Raw genomic sequence first — 15086 nt, forward strand, 5'->3', positions numbered from 1 at the left:
AGGCAAGGGCCGTCCTTAGGGCGGTGCAACTGGTGCAACCGCAGTGGGACCTGCAACGAACGGACTGAGCGGGACACAGCCCTGCCCCCCCATTTTCTCTCTCTCTCCCTCTCTTTCTCTTTTTGTAATAAATCAGTTCACTTGATTAGCAAACTATGAAACAGGGATAGATGACAGTATTTTATTCACACATCAAATCTTTCTTTACAAGAAAAGGTCTTGATTTTTTGGGAAACATCTCTTAGAAATGCACTGATGTATCAGCCAATAATCGGTATTGACCGATAAAAGCAATTTTTACTATCGGTCATCGGCCGATTGTTTAAAAACAGCCAATGATCAGGGCCAATTATATCCTGTAAAACAAAAGGGGGTGGAAAAACGTGTTCAGACTGCAACTCATACTGTTTGTGAAGAATATCTCTCCGGTGTTGAATTTAGGGCAAAATAATGCGACAACAACACATAAACAGTTGAAAAAAAAAAAAAAAATAGCGATGTTAAAGTAGGCTCTATTTGACCCTATGTATCACCCGTAGTTCAAGCCAGGGTTGCCAGGTCTGGTTTTTCCCTACACCAAACATTTGTTGTGCGTCTCCCATCCAGTAATCGAAAAAGCTTTGTGCTTTGTTAATTGTGATAAGAATAAAAGTCTCAGCTTTCACATTTGTCCATTTTATCACAAAACGATAAATTCAAACAATAAATGGCATTTTGACGCTCTTAAATGTGACAAGACAGATCGCTGTAACACCTCAGTTCAAGCGGCAGTGCAAAGCACGAGTCTTTTCTTCCACTTTAATACAAGTTATAGCTCGAAAAAAACATGTATGAACATCAGAAGGTATGTTGAAAGATACAATACAACTTACTGAAATGAATCATGTCTCATGTAATCACTTAACCCTCTGGAGTCTGAGGCTGTTTTGGGGCCCTGAAGAAGTGGACATGCCCTGACATTTGTGCTTTTTTCAGTTGTTCATAAACATATTAATGGCAAAAGTGTCATTACACTGTATTCAGCACAAACTTGGCTACCATAATTTGTAAACAACATGTACATGTTTGTATTTCTGAAGGAATAACGTTTATGCGTGGTTATTGAAAAAACAAAAAACTTAAGTCACTGAAATAAGGCCAAAAAAAAAAAAAAATTAAATCTGTGTTCACAAGACTTCTGGGTATTGGAGGTTGCAGAATAGAATTTTTGCTTCAAAATGATGTAAAAATTATCCTGCCTACTCGTTCATATAAAACAATAAAGAGATTTAAATTTTCTAAGACACTTTTTGTCAAGAAACACAGTATGCGTGGAGGCGTGAATCTTCATGAATAATGCTGTGATTCACACCTGAGAAGACAAAAGATCCACATAATGAGCAAATGACCTGCATAATAATGAGCTCTTTCAGTCAGGTAGGCTATGTGAAAAAACCCTCTGTGATCATGTCTCAAGCTCATCATGCTGTATATCAAACATACAGAAAAAACACCAATCCTTTGAAATATTATTACAATTTAAAATAATGGTATTCTATTATATACTTTAAAATATAATGTATTTCTGTGATGCAAAGCGTCTGAACAGTCATGTTACCTTTATGGCATTTCATATAGGCTTTTAGCTTAAAAGCATGCACATTTGGAGAAATATTGATGGATTCCCATATGTTTATGTCAATTTTCTATAAAGAGGAGTAATATTTATTCAATATTTATTGTCATCACTATGAGCACTGGATACTGTGTTTTCAATTCATTCTTGCAGCCGGAGGGCGCTCTGTGCACCTTTAGTCCACAAATTACTCTAAAGAAGAACAGGCATACCATGTGACATTCCAGGAACTAACAGGGGCTTCCAGAGATCGCTAACCATGGCTATAACATGCAGATAAACACTTTTGAAGACAATAAATACACGATTGCGACAATGTATACATGTATTGCCTCAGAATTTGCGTCTGAATAGCGCTCGCTCCGTGGGCGTGGCCGCGGCCGCATTAGTGGATAATGAGCTGAATCACGGGCGTCTGACATGGCTCTGTTTTCATACAGATTACATAAACAGAATATTTGTTTTCGATTTGACTTACACAATTTAAAACCTGACATTCCAACGTTTCTTTAGACATAAGTCTAATTTTTTTGTGATTAGTATTCACTAAGTTACAGTTCATTTTCTGAGAACTATCAGATTGGACTTCGTTCAGAGGGAGATGACAGATCACGCATCATGTTAGTTTTCTTTATTTTGCAAAAAGCACAACATTTTGTTTTTACTCTGAGTGTACACAAATAAAAGAAGATATTCTATAGTTTCAATTGATATATTACTTATGTCTCTATGACAAAAAATGACGGAGTATTTTAAGTCTGTTTTGCTGCAATGTGAAAAAAATCCTGCAAAACGCGCCAGCGCGTTTCCCAACTCCAGAGAGTTCATCTGTGTTTCAACCGTGGAAAGACATCAATAAAACAGCTTGTAACATAATGTCACTTAACACTGCATTTACCTTAGGGAAGTTATCCAATGTTCAGAGCTCATCAGTTAACTAAATAAATAAATAAATAAATAAATAAATAAATAAATAAATAAAAATTAGAGAGGAGCTTTTACGGTTTACTGTTAATGATAAAAAATTTTCATGAAGACAAGTGTTTATGAAAACCACCTTATTTGCAACTGAGTTGCACACAAACATTTCAATTTTTATTTTAGTGTAATTATTATATCTGAAAATAAATAGCAGTTGAATATAATAGCTCTGTTGTTAATTTTAACCTCTAATATCAATGTACTAAATGAGAGGGTTCCTTGTATTTGCAGCATTATTTGGGAAAGTTTTTTTTTTTCCTTAAGAAAAACTACTGGTATATATCATTCTGAATAAATGGATATCGGCTGAGAAATATAGTATTGCCGCATCTTTTGTCATGCCTCAGGTTTTAACAGCATATTATATTATATTATATATATATAATATATATTTATTGATTGATTGATTGATTGATTGGTATTAATGACACAGCAAAATCTTTACCGGCTGACACATTTCTACTATTGCATGTAATATCCTGGCATAACACCCAGCTCTGTGCCTTAGTGCACTGTTCTCTCCAGCACTGAGAGGTGAATGTGAGGAGAAGAGAGCAGTGCTGTTGACTCATAGTTGATGAGCATGAGCACAGCTGTGTGTGGATGAACACTGGGGAGATCTGCTACTCAGTGTGGTGCCGCTGCTCTCTATGGAGCACAGCTCAAATTAATTTAGAGATTTTATTCAGCACAGTCATGCTGAGGACAGTGGAGGAAATCGGGAGAGGAAAACCCCTGTGCTCAGCAGAGAGGCCTGTAATGCTGCTTATTTGAATGCTGCTTTTACTGCCGATGTAACAGGGCCCCTTCTTTACCTGACTGCAACAGCCCAGCGGCAAACCCACTCACACTATCTGCACTGATGGCAAACGGAAGTCATTCAACGGTTTATATGTCGGCATTTGAAAGAGAACGATTCCAGGGATACACAATTAAATTAATACAAAGATATGGCCTTGTGCGATAAACTTAAATATATAGTCTGCATGTGAAGCACTATGCTGCCTGTATTCTACTACACATACTCACATACTCTTCTACTACAAGTACTGCTCATGATATCGCATTTTCAGTGTCTCAGAGCTGTTCAATTTAAATCTGCCATGCAAAGCATTCCAGATTCCCTTTATTTTAACATTCCAAACATTTCTAAACCACTTCATGTTATTTTACTAATCAAATGCTACACTATTCAGAAGTGACACTAAAAGACACTAAAACATTTTTATTCAAGTTTTTCACCAAATGATAGTTGTTGATACTCATTTATTTTGATTGGTAACAGCCTGTAGTGTCATACTCTAATTTAATTTATTAAATGTAAGAATTTGACATAAAAGGTGATGCATACATCCAGTAAGGTCAGAAAAAAAAAAAAAAAAAAAAAGCTCTTACAAAAGGTAAAAATGCCTCTGTAAATCAATTTAAGATGGCAAATATCACTCCTTAAAGGGTTAGTTCACCCAAAAATGAAAATTATGTAATTTATTACTCACCCTCATGTCGTTCCACACCCGTAAAACCTTCGTTCATCTTCGAACACAAATTAAGATATTTTTGATAAAATCTGATGGCTCAGTGAAGCCTGCATCGCTTGCAATAACACTCCCTTTTTCAATGCCCAGAAAGCTACTAAAAACCTATTTAAAACAGTTCATGTGACTACAGTGGTTTAACTTTAATATTATAAAGCGACGAGAATACTTTTTGTGCACCAAAAATAACAAAATAGCGACTTTATTCAACAATATCGAGTGATGGGCAATTTCAAAACACTGCTTCATAAAGCTTCGAAGCTTTACGAATCATTTGTTTCAAATCAGTGGTTCGGAGCGCGTATCAAACTGCCAAAGTCACATGAACTATTGAAGTTTCAAAACACTTATGACGTAATGAAGCCTCATTTACTGAAATCATGTGATTTTGGTGCTCTGAACCACTGATTCGAAACAAATGATTCGTAAAGCTTTGAAGCTTCATGAAGCAGTGTTTTGAAATCGCCCATCACTCGATGTTGTGGAATAAAGTCACTATTTTGCTATTTTTGGCAGACAAAAAGTATTCTCGTCACTTTATAATATTAAGGTTGAACCACTGTAGTCACATGAACTGTTTTAAATGTGTGTTTGGTAGCTTTCTGGGCATTGAAAAAGGGAGCCATCGGATTTTATCAAAAATATCTTAATTTGTGTTCCGAAGATGAACGAAGGTCTTACAGGTGTGGAACGACATGAGGGTGAGTAATTAATGACATAATTTTCATTTTTGGGTGAACTAACCCTTTAATGAATAATTAATTTCTGTCACTGCTGTGAACTAACCACCACACAGAATATGAAGAATACGAAAAGCTTTGAGAGTCATCTGTCTACGACAGGCCTAAACAGCCAATGTACAAGCAAAATAACACACTCAGCAAAAACGAAAAGAGACACTAAAAGACACTACACCATATTTATTCAGTTTTCCACCAAATGAAGGCTTGAGAGTTGAAAGAAAAAATTATTCAATATTTGTAGACCCTACTACAATTACAGTGAACCAAAAAAAAAAAAATTCACAAGGAAAAAAAAAACAAAAAAAAAAAAACCCGACTGCAATCAGAAGTGGGAATTTTTTGACTCAGTTTACTTTTGGGTCACACATACCCCTTTTCCACCAGCATGAACCTGATGAAACAGAAGCTAGTGCTATTGCCGGTTCAGAGTAGGACTTATATTTTAAAAATGCTAAGAACACCAAAGTTTATAGTCTGTTTAAAAGTTCTGTCTAAAACATTGTTAAACAAATAAAGTAAATGGTAGAAGACAAACTATTATCTAAACACTATTAAAAGTGTTTGCTTTTCTATTATTAGTAATAGAAAGACAAACAATATAGTACTTTGTCATCTACCCTCAGAATTCATAAAATACACATTTATGTCATTTAAACAAGTCTTTGAATATCTAATAAATAACCTAATTTCACAAACCTAGCAAACTTTGGCAAATCCATCTGTGAGATCTTGTGAATGTGCATTTGTAGCCTGCATAAAAACCTGTGTACACTGTGTGTGATGGATTATTAACGAATTTATTTTCAGTTTTCAGCTAAATGATGCACCAAACAGATATGAACAATAATAAGAGTAAAACTTGCCCTACAAAACAGCTGAATAGTGTTTGGTATCAGCACAGCAATATTATCAAGTATGTGACAAAAATGAATACAGGGTTGTTTATGCTCTGTTCCCCCACTCTCTAGAATCTAAGAGGCTCTGGTCGGGCACAGGCCTCCTCTCGCTGTGGTTGTTTAGAGAACTCCAGCCAATCAGATGAGAGATGCCTTGCTATGATTCAGTCCGTCTTGCACTCTTATCTGAGCCAGTATTGGCTTGGCTGTAGAAAAACAAGACTAGGCGAGCAACATCGGTTTTGCAGCGAGTGACTTCAGTATTCTGCAGGCTTAGAGGAAACAGTGCTGTTAATCTACACAAGAAAGACCAAATGACAACAGCAAACACTTCAAGTCTTTCAGAACAGGGCCTTTCAGGAGGCCTAGACTGCCTCCTTACTGCCATATTGTAAACAGAGAGTTGGAGTAAAATCTACAGCGAATACCGTTAATGAATCGTGTTTATATATATATATATATATATATAAAAAAAAATTTAACTATTAAAACTATTAAATTAAACTACTTTAAAATTAAACTATTGCTATTAATATGAACATTCTTGTTTAAAGAACTATTGCATAAAATCAATATCACTTATGTAAGAAAGTGGTATTTCTTAAAATCACTACAATGATTTTTGCATTGACGCAGGGCCGTAACCACCATAGACATTGAGGGAGACAAGTCCCCCCCAATAACTAGAAATGGCCAAATTGTCCCCCACAATATTTGATATTCTTAATGCTGCTCTGCTGTACTCTATTACACACTGTTAGGATGACTAAAAGTTTTGAATGTAACATTTTTAGGCTGGTCTGCCTCAGCGCTCGTCACTGTCAGAATGAGTGAGATGGCCAATCAAATCAAAATCATCGGGGCTTACTGCAAATTCCAACACAACGATTTAGTTAACAGTGAAAGTTGTCAAATATTAAATGTTTAACTGCATTGCATCTTACAACACTCTGTTTTATGAAAGAAATGTTCAGTGACCAACAGTAATATCCAGTGATGCAAACTACAACATTTTTATGAAATGTCACCATTTTGAATTGAAAATATGCCATTATTTACATGATTCATTCATAACTGAATTTGGCAAGACAAGAAACATTTTGTATTTTTTTTTACATATTAGACATACAAATAAGAGTGAATGTGTGCATATTTAAAAAACAAAATATTATTATTATTTCGCAAATAGTTTACTTCGTAACTACAACAGACCTGGAAATTTTACCATTTTTACCGATAGCAAAAGTTAGGTGTCACAACGAGCGAGAAAGGTTGGCATGGATTACGCTAAACCTCGAACCTCCGGAAAATCACCCATTAAAAAAAAAAAAAAAAACGGCGAACAGAGGAGAGTCTTCTGACAAAAAGAGAATGCAACAGAGCTTGTAATAAAACGAGAATCAACATTGGCTTTGTTTTTAGAAATAGCGAGTACTGAGGTATTTGAAATGTTGTAAAAGTGACGCGGAGATAGTGTTTTTATTACTCAACAGGTAAGTAAGGTATTTTATTGAACAGATAAAATTGCCATACATGTAGCTCTCTTAACAGAGTTCATTGTAAAGCATTATCTATTGTCAATGGTATATTCATGCTCAGTCACACAGAGCCAAAGCACAAGTGCCAAAGTTACAGAATGTACCTTTAAGTAAACATTGTTATTAAAGGATTAGTTCACTTTCAAATGAAAATGTCCCTAAGCTTTACTCACCCTCAAGCCATCCTAGGTGTATATGACTTTCTTCTTTTTGATGAACACAATTGGAGAAAAATGAATAAATATCCTGACGCATCCAAGCTTTATAATGGTGACCAACGAGTATGAAGCTAAAGAAAGTGTCTCCATCCACATCCATCCATCATAAACGTGTACTCCACACGGCTCCGGGGGGTTAATAAAGGCCTTCTGAAGCGAAGCATTTGTGTTAAAAAAATAAAAATAAAAATCCATATTTAACAAGTTATGAAGTAAAATATCTAGCTTCTGCTAGACCGCCTTCCGTGTGGAGTACGTTTATGATGGATGGATGGATGTGGATGGAGACACTATCTTCAGCTCATACTCGTGACCCCTGTTCACTGCCATTAAAAAGCTTGGATGCGTCAGGATGTTTATTAAAATATCTCCAATTGTGTTAATTAGAAAGAAGAAAGTCATATACACCTAGGATGGCTTGAGGGTGAGTAAAGCTTGGGCTAATTTTCATTTGAAAGTGAACTAATCCTTTAATGGCATGGCTAGTCATGTGACGTCAACATGCTGGTGCCCATGAGGGGGCGAACAGCTCTATGTAGAATACAACAGTTTTTCTAGAAGACATATATCTAGAATCAAAACTCAAGTAAGATGAGTGTCATCATTTTACTCATATTCCTCTAAAATTATATTCATATTCATTCAGTTAAAACTTCAGAGAAAACGTTCAGACTGTTTGTGTAATCCTCACTGTTATATGGGACACTCTTACAGTGTTATGAGCCAAAGTCGGCATAAATCAATTTACAGAGGAAGAGCAGTCATGGAAAACAAAGTATGACACCCTCATATGTTGATTATTAATCAGTGGACCAAATCCAAATGCATGATAATTGACGGACAACAGTAAAGATGCAGACTTTGCCAGTCCAACTTCTGTCCATCATGGAAATTCCTTAGAAAGCAGCTCTATTCTAGAATCTCAGACTTGCTTCCATTTAATTTATGGCATGCTGAAATGTTTACTGATTGGTTAAGATTTTAATTCTCCAGCTCGGACTTAATTAGTATTTGACTTGGTGTAGCCCACCAGATTTACACTTTCTAAAATGTTAAACTTCTTGAGAGAAAAAAAAAAAAAAAAAAAAAAGCATAAAATAAAAATAAAACATCACTATGTTATTTCAATAGCATAGAGTGTGTGAAAATAGTTGTACATATGAATTGTGATTCTAAATTGTATCGATTCAAATCTATTCACACATTTCAAAAATCCATTTTTCAAATGTTCATTAATTACGTGATGTTTTTGGACAGTTTAGAGAGCGCACACAAGTGCAGCAGCAGAGTATCTGCAAGCAATGAAGGAGAAAAAAATAAAATAAAAAAATGCATGAGAGTTAGATTACTGCAACATATGAACTTTGTAAAGCAAAGGTGAAGTATGTTGGAAACACTATAGGAATTAAAGAAATAATTAGTAGGCTTTAACACTGGGCACGTTTACTGCGGCCCGAATCTAAGCGCGATTGTTCCGTGATTTTCGTTCATCTTGCGTCATCACAAACGAGCACGGCAGTGACGGCGTGTGACAGAAAACAGAACGCAGGTCAATATACGTGGTTTCTTAAATTATTAATTTTGTGCTATTACGCACAGCAGAGTGAACAACACTTTACTAATATGTGAGTCACATAAAGGTGGCTTTCTGCTGCTTGCAAACAGATTCTTTTCAGGAGACAGCGGATTGCAAGCCATTCATTTGCCTCTCTGACTGCACTCACTCTGCACGATTACACTGCATGTTCACTCTTGTTCGAATCCAAGGTAAATCATGACCACTGTCATCCCTGATATGCATTTTGTTGAATTAGTTGTTGTCATTGGCTAAAACGCATGTGCAGATTACTTCACTCGCACCCGAGTCTGAGTTGCTTTCACATTCATGCAAATTGTGCCACAGCTCCAGTGCAACTGAACTCAAACCACCTCCTAGTCTACTACAGGTAGTCTCAGGTTTGGTACACCGGTGTGCTCCCGGGTCCGCATGACATCTTTTACATTACCAATTTTTTCCATGCTCTGGGGGGTATTATTAATAATATTACATTAATAATATTACATGTTTTGTCTTTTGGAAAAGCACATTTGACAGTAGCTGTAGCTTAAACTGGGATGCAGATGGAAATTTTCCATTAAAAAAAAAAAAACAAAAACAAAAAAACAGTAACATCTGTAAAAATTAACATCACCTTATTAAAATACACACATACACTGACTGAGTTAGGACTGAACTGGCATAGTATTGTACATTTGTTAACAACCACAGGTAAAACCTCACTATCATGGTGAACCTTTGTGGATTCTGTGGTATTGGTTATGAAAAACAGTAGCCTAAACACACTTAGTATAAATACAAATGTAGAAAAACCGCTATAGCTTAATAACAAAAGGTTACACTTCATTTCGATAGTAGAATGTTAGTAGTCTTTAATTGGACTAACTATAAGTAGACTTAACTTCGCAACTATATGCCAGCTAACTCATTAATTTGCAATTATATGTCAACTAACTCTCATTAGAGTATTAGACTGTTCGGGTTAGTAGAATAAGTTGACACACTTGTAAAGTTACTTATAGCCAGTAGAATGTCTGTTGGAGGAGCATCAAAATTAAGTGTTAGCAGATATTAAGCATACAGTTTACTAATACTCTAATGACTGGTACTTGATGTAGGTTTTCAACATCAGTGTTGTTGAGAATGTCATTGGTGTTTCACCTGGCTTTAAACTAGTTTAAATCCCAGAGGGCCAGAGATGCCACAGGTGCTGCTAAACTGGTATTAACATCTGTCTCAGGTGATCACATCACAATTAGTCAGCCAAGACAGGTTGACATTTATATTAAGAGGAGGGCATCCATCCCTTAATGTGTTAGTGTGTTAAGGGGTGCATCTCAATAGTCGTTCCTCCATCCTCCAGCCTGTGACCCAGAAACCGATCAAAGTTGGCCATCTTGAAGGACATCTTAATTCTCTAACTGCACTACGAGAAAGCGAAGAACGAGGAGCAAGGAAGCTTCCAGAGGAGCTATGAGTGAGGACAGGTCTATCTAAAAAAAAAACTAAGACGCAAGGAAAGGAAACAAGGATGCAAAAATAAGAAATGAAAAGCACCCAATGTGTGTTGATGTCAAGCATACGGAAGATTCAGGAAGTTGTCTTCCAAGGGTTCTTCCAATTGCTTTTCCCAGATTTTACAACTGTATAGTTGTTTTTATTTAAATCAGTACCTAGACAGCAAAGAATAATGACATGCTATCAAGGTGCATTGGACCACTTCACACTTATTTTAGAACCGACTACTTGTTATTAGTGCGCACAAGATAGATGACAATTCCAGCTGTACACAGGAACTTACAAGTCAATACACACAATAGCCAGGTGTAGAATATGTCCTTACACTCTAAAAAAAAATCCTGGGTTATATTTTTCAATCCAAACACTAGGTTGAGTATGCATGAGTCATTTTTTGAGTTATTTCAGTGGTTGGGTAGTTGTGGTATTACCCAGCTCTTGGGTCAGACGGCACAACCCAGCGGCTGAGTCATTTATTGCAGTCTTTTTGCATCCTCTTTAGGAGAAAGCAGTTCTCAGTGCCACCTAATTTGTGCGTTTCTTCATTAAAATACAGGTTTGTGTATGTTTATTTCATCTACAAAATTGTTACTTTGCTGCGAGTCATCTTAATGAGGGTCGCATCTGTCTTTTCACATGATGGAAATGCCTGATGCCTTGCATCATTTTTTTTTTTTTTTTTTGGCGTTAAGATACAAAATTAAATACTTTGGATGTTAAAAATGTTCTAACTGTGCACGGTTTGCTTATGGGCAGGCTATGGAGTCAGTCACAGCATATTTCAGATATAAGTGAAACGCAGGCAGCTGTCTGAAGTTAGCAATTCCCCACCAAACACGGGCCCAACTCCGGCACGAGAACCAGCACTGGTAGCTAAATGTCACTAGAATGAACATCATAATGGCAAATTCATTTATCTATATAAGAATGAATATAGATCAGTGGGCAGAATAAGAATCTAGGTAAGGTTTGTACAAGAAGTTGCTAGATTTGTCCCTAAAACTTTATAAAAAAAAAAAAAAAAAAAGTCTCAAAAGGGGCGGGGAAGTCACTAAATCTAGTGACAAAATTGCTAAATTGGCAACACTGTAAAAGAGACTGGTTGATTACACATAAATTAACATTTAAAAGTAAATTATTTACTTCTAAGACTTGTTAAACGAGTTTAAATTTAGGCAATATCGTACAGCCTACATGCTAAAAATGGTATAAAAATATTTTACAAAAGTTTAGTGGATTTAAGTTATTAAATAAACAAATTTGGTTGTTTTTAACCCAGTGTTTTTTTTAGAGTGCACCCAACCTCCTAAATGAAAGTAGAAGTATCATTCAGTTTGAAGTTTGACTAATTGAAAATATTAATTAAAACGTGCATCTCTTTCCAGTTGTTCTCATTTATGGCAACATACCCATGGGATACAAGTGGTAACTGCAACATTTCATGAGTTTATTATGTGGATTATGCAATGCAATCAAGATAACACAGGTGCAAACACCAGGGATGAAGCTGCTAAATATAGCATACTGTATTGTACACAAAAGAGAACCAGAAAGCCAGCATCCATCTACCAGCTTAAGCCAATGTGTGTCATTAGCAACTTCACAGCTTTGGACTGTGAAGTCTAGTGGAGTACCACAATGTCCAGTAATGCCCATGTGAGTGTAGGGCTGTGATGGTGGCAATTTTTATACCACCACAGTGGTATAGGGCCAATCCACCAGCAGTGATGAGGGGGGTATGCACATAAACTTAGCAACGCAATATTTATTTATAAAATAACTTCGAACTTCAATTACTTAGAAAATAACTTTTTTTTTTTTTTTTTTTTTTTCGCTAAAAAAGCTACAACGAAGTGGTAGTGTATATGCAGTGTTGGGTAAGTTACTTCAAAAAAGTAATTAATTACTAATTACATCATCAATATTGTATTTAAAATACTTTTCTAATTACTCTGTCTGAAAAGTAATTTAATTACTCAATAAGTAACTTACTAATTACTTCTTAAAATCCCTATAAACCTTGACCGGATAGACAATAGAAAGGAAACTCTTTTAATAATTTAGTCAAACATGGAATAGTTTAGCCTTTTATAGCTTTTTAAAACATTTTAACTTTATTAAAACATATACTATAATAGTTTTATTTACTTTATAATACTTAAATTTTTTTAGTAACAAATAGGGAAGTCACTATACCAAAAATCTAGTAGTCGGTACCGATACCACCAAAAGTGCACAATACTCGATACCAAAGTCGATACCACGGTAAAAATATTTAAAAAAAACATTCACATAACCAACGCAAATATATGCCAAGTCAGGCATTTTGACATAACTTTGTGTGTATTTGAACGTTTGTGTGTAATAAACCGCGAAAATCTGACACTCGCGAGACGGTTGTGTGTGTGCGCTTTGGTCGAGAGCGCACTGACTGAAGACCGTCTCTCAGAGAGCGTGCGCAGTGTTTTCTCTCTAGGACATAGCTTACATTTTACAGTAATGTTCTTGCCTACCTGTGTCAAAAAGTGAAGTAATTGGATTATTTCCATTCTGCAAAACAGCCACTCGCTTTTGCCAACATCTTCAGACAGCGACTACGCAGCCAACTGGTGCGAAGTTGCGAACTCACACGCAACTGCACTACAGCTAACGATTTTAAAGAGGCAGCGTTCACTTTTACCTTTAGACGACAAATTTAGATTTTAAATTTAATATTGATTTGAACTGTTGAACTAATTTACAGTATGTAACGCAAGTATATTATAAGTAACTATAATTAAATTACCTAAAAATGAACAGTAATCCCTTACTTTACTTTTTCAGTGGATAAGTAATTTAATTACAGTAACGCGTTACACCCAACACTGTGTATATGTTTTTAATGTAATTAAACTTTAAACCAATGCAGGCATCAGCCAATCAGATCGCCTTATGCAAATACCCTAGAGCAGTCGCTAGCCAATTGCGTTCATGCAACACCGGAAAGTAATGCGATTGGCTGTTGTCACTATGACGGTCGTGTCAGCACCAAACTTCAGACACTCAATTACTGACATGTGTGAAATGCATACAAATAAATAAAGGTTCCTTACCTTGCCTAATGAATACAAACTTTGTTAAATATGAGGAGACATGAAGACTGAAAAACACAAAACACGAACGCACGGTGTGACCAGTAAAATTCGCTAATAAACGCTTATACAGCCAGATCACAAGACAGAATAAAAAGCTGACATATGGCTTAATCCAAACTTATAGGCTCACTTACCTCTCATTCAGCAAAAATCTAAGTGTTTCCATATTTGTGAAATAACATTTAGTTTCTAAACTATTATTCCTTTTGTAAACAAAGCTTTGTAATTAACTAGTGTCCCAATATCCAAGTAAAACTGCAACTTTTTTGGTTTTTTATGAGTACCTCCACCGCTGGTATCTTTACAATAACTGGTATCCTTATGCACCGGTGGTGCAATTGTCTTATAAAACGATTCTCAATGCATCTTTTCCTCCAGTAATTACTATATTAATAATCACAATATAGCCTAGTTCTTTTGTTATTATATCTTTGTTATTAAAAATAAGAACAAAGATGCAAATAACAAACAGAACAAATACAATATAAAGAAACAAGCAGTAGAAAATAATACAGGAATTGAATAATCAAAAAAAAAAAAAAAACACTGCAAAGTATTTAGTGTATTAATTACAAATAATAAATCATTTATTATTAAAGCTACAAAAGTTATTCAGTCAAGAACAGTGAGGGATTCCCTCTTTGTCTTTTATTGCTTGATTAAGATTAATGACATAGACAGCGACAGGTTTATTAAGCCGCCGTCACTTTAAGAACAACTGCACGGATCTATTTGTTACACATCAGATTTTTACCTCAAATGCTTACATTTATTTAAGACAAAACCAACAATGTTACGTGAATACTGGACAAGACAGATATTTTGGAATAAATCTGTGTGCATCTGACCGTTCAAGCATAGTACGCTGTTAAAGAGAACTGAATTCAGGACTTGCCCGCTGTCTGAGAGAGGTGCTTTCCTGTGCATGCACTTCACGTGGCCTCAGCATGAGTAACGCATTGAAATCTTTTTCGTTTCTTATTGTGCTGCTTAACTGTTTTTAAAATCAAACTTTATTTTTTCATTCACGCATGTTCTTTTTGTAAAAACCAAAACAGACGCAAATGCTCTGCTTCCGGAGGACGTGCAAATTTTTTATAAATATATAAGAAGAGTAGCCTACTTCATTTATAATAAAACAGTATATTAATATGCATGAGAGACACACTTTTTTTTTTTTAAATCAATTCTTTTGTTTTTATGCATCAATGCAGAATTGTTCACATCAGCATCGTGATGCATTGTAAAAACAATGATATTCCACAGCTCTAGTTGGCGATACTGGACACTCTTTTGAATCAAACTTGCATTATTGTGTAGAGTATGCTATTTCACAATGAAAAGAATTAT

General features: G+C 35.5%; 1 protein-coding gene across 10 annotated transcripts in view; it reads right to left on the bottom strand.

The window, feature by feature from the left end:
- Positions 1-15086, bottom strand: part of kmt2ca (lysine (K)-specific methyltransferase 2Ca) — a 151719-nt gene that overhangs the window by 128294 nt on the left and 8339 nt on the right. The gene's annotated exons all lie outside the window — the stretch shown is intronic.

Source organism: Ctenopharyngodon idella, chromosome 23 (assembly GCF_019924925.1).
Source record: "Ctenopharyngodon idella isolate HZGC_01 chromosome 23, HZGC01, whole genome shotgun sequence".
NCBI lineage: Eukaryota > Metazoa > Chordata > Actinopteri > Cypriniformes > Xenocyprididae > Ctenopharyngodon > Ctenopharyngodon idella.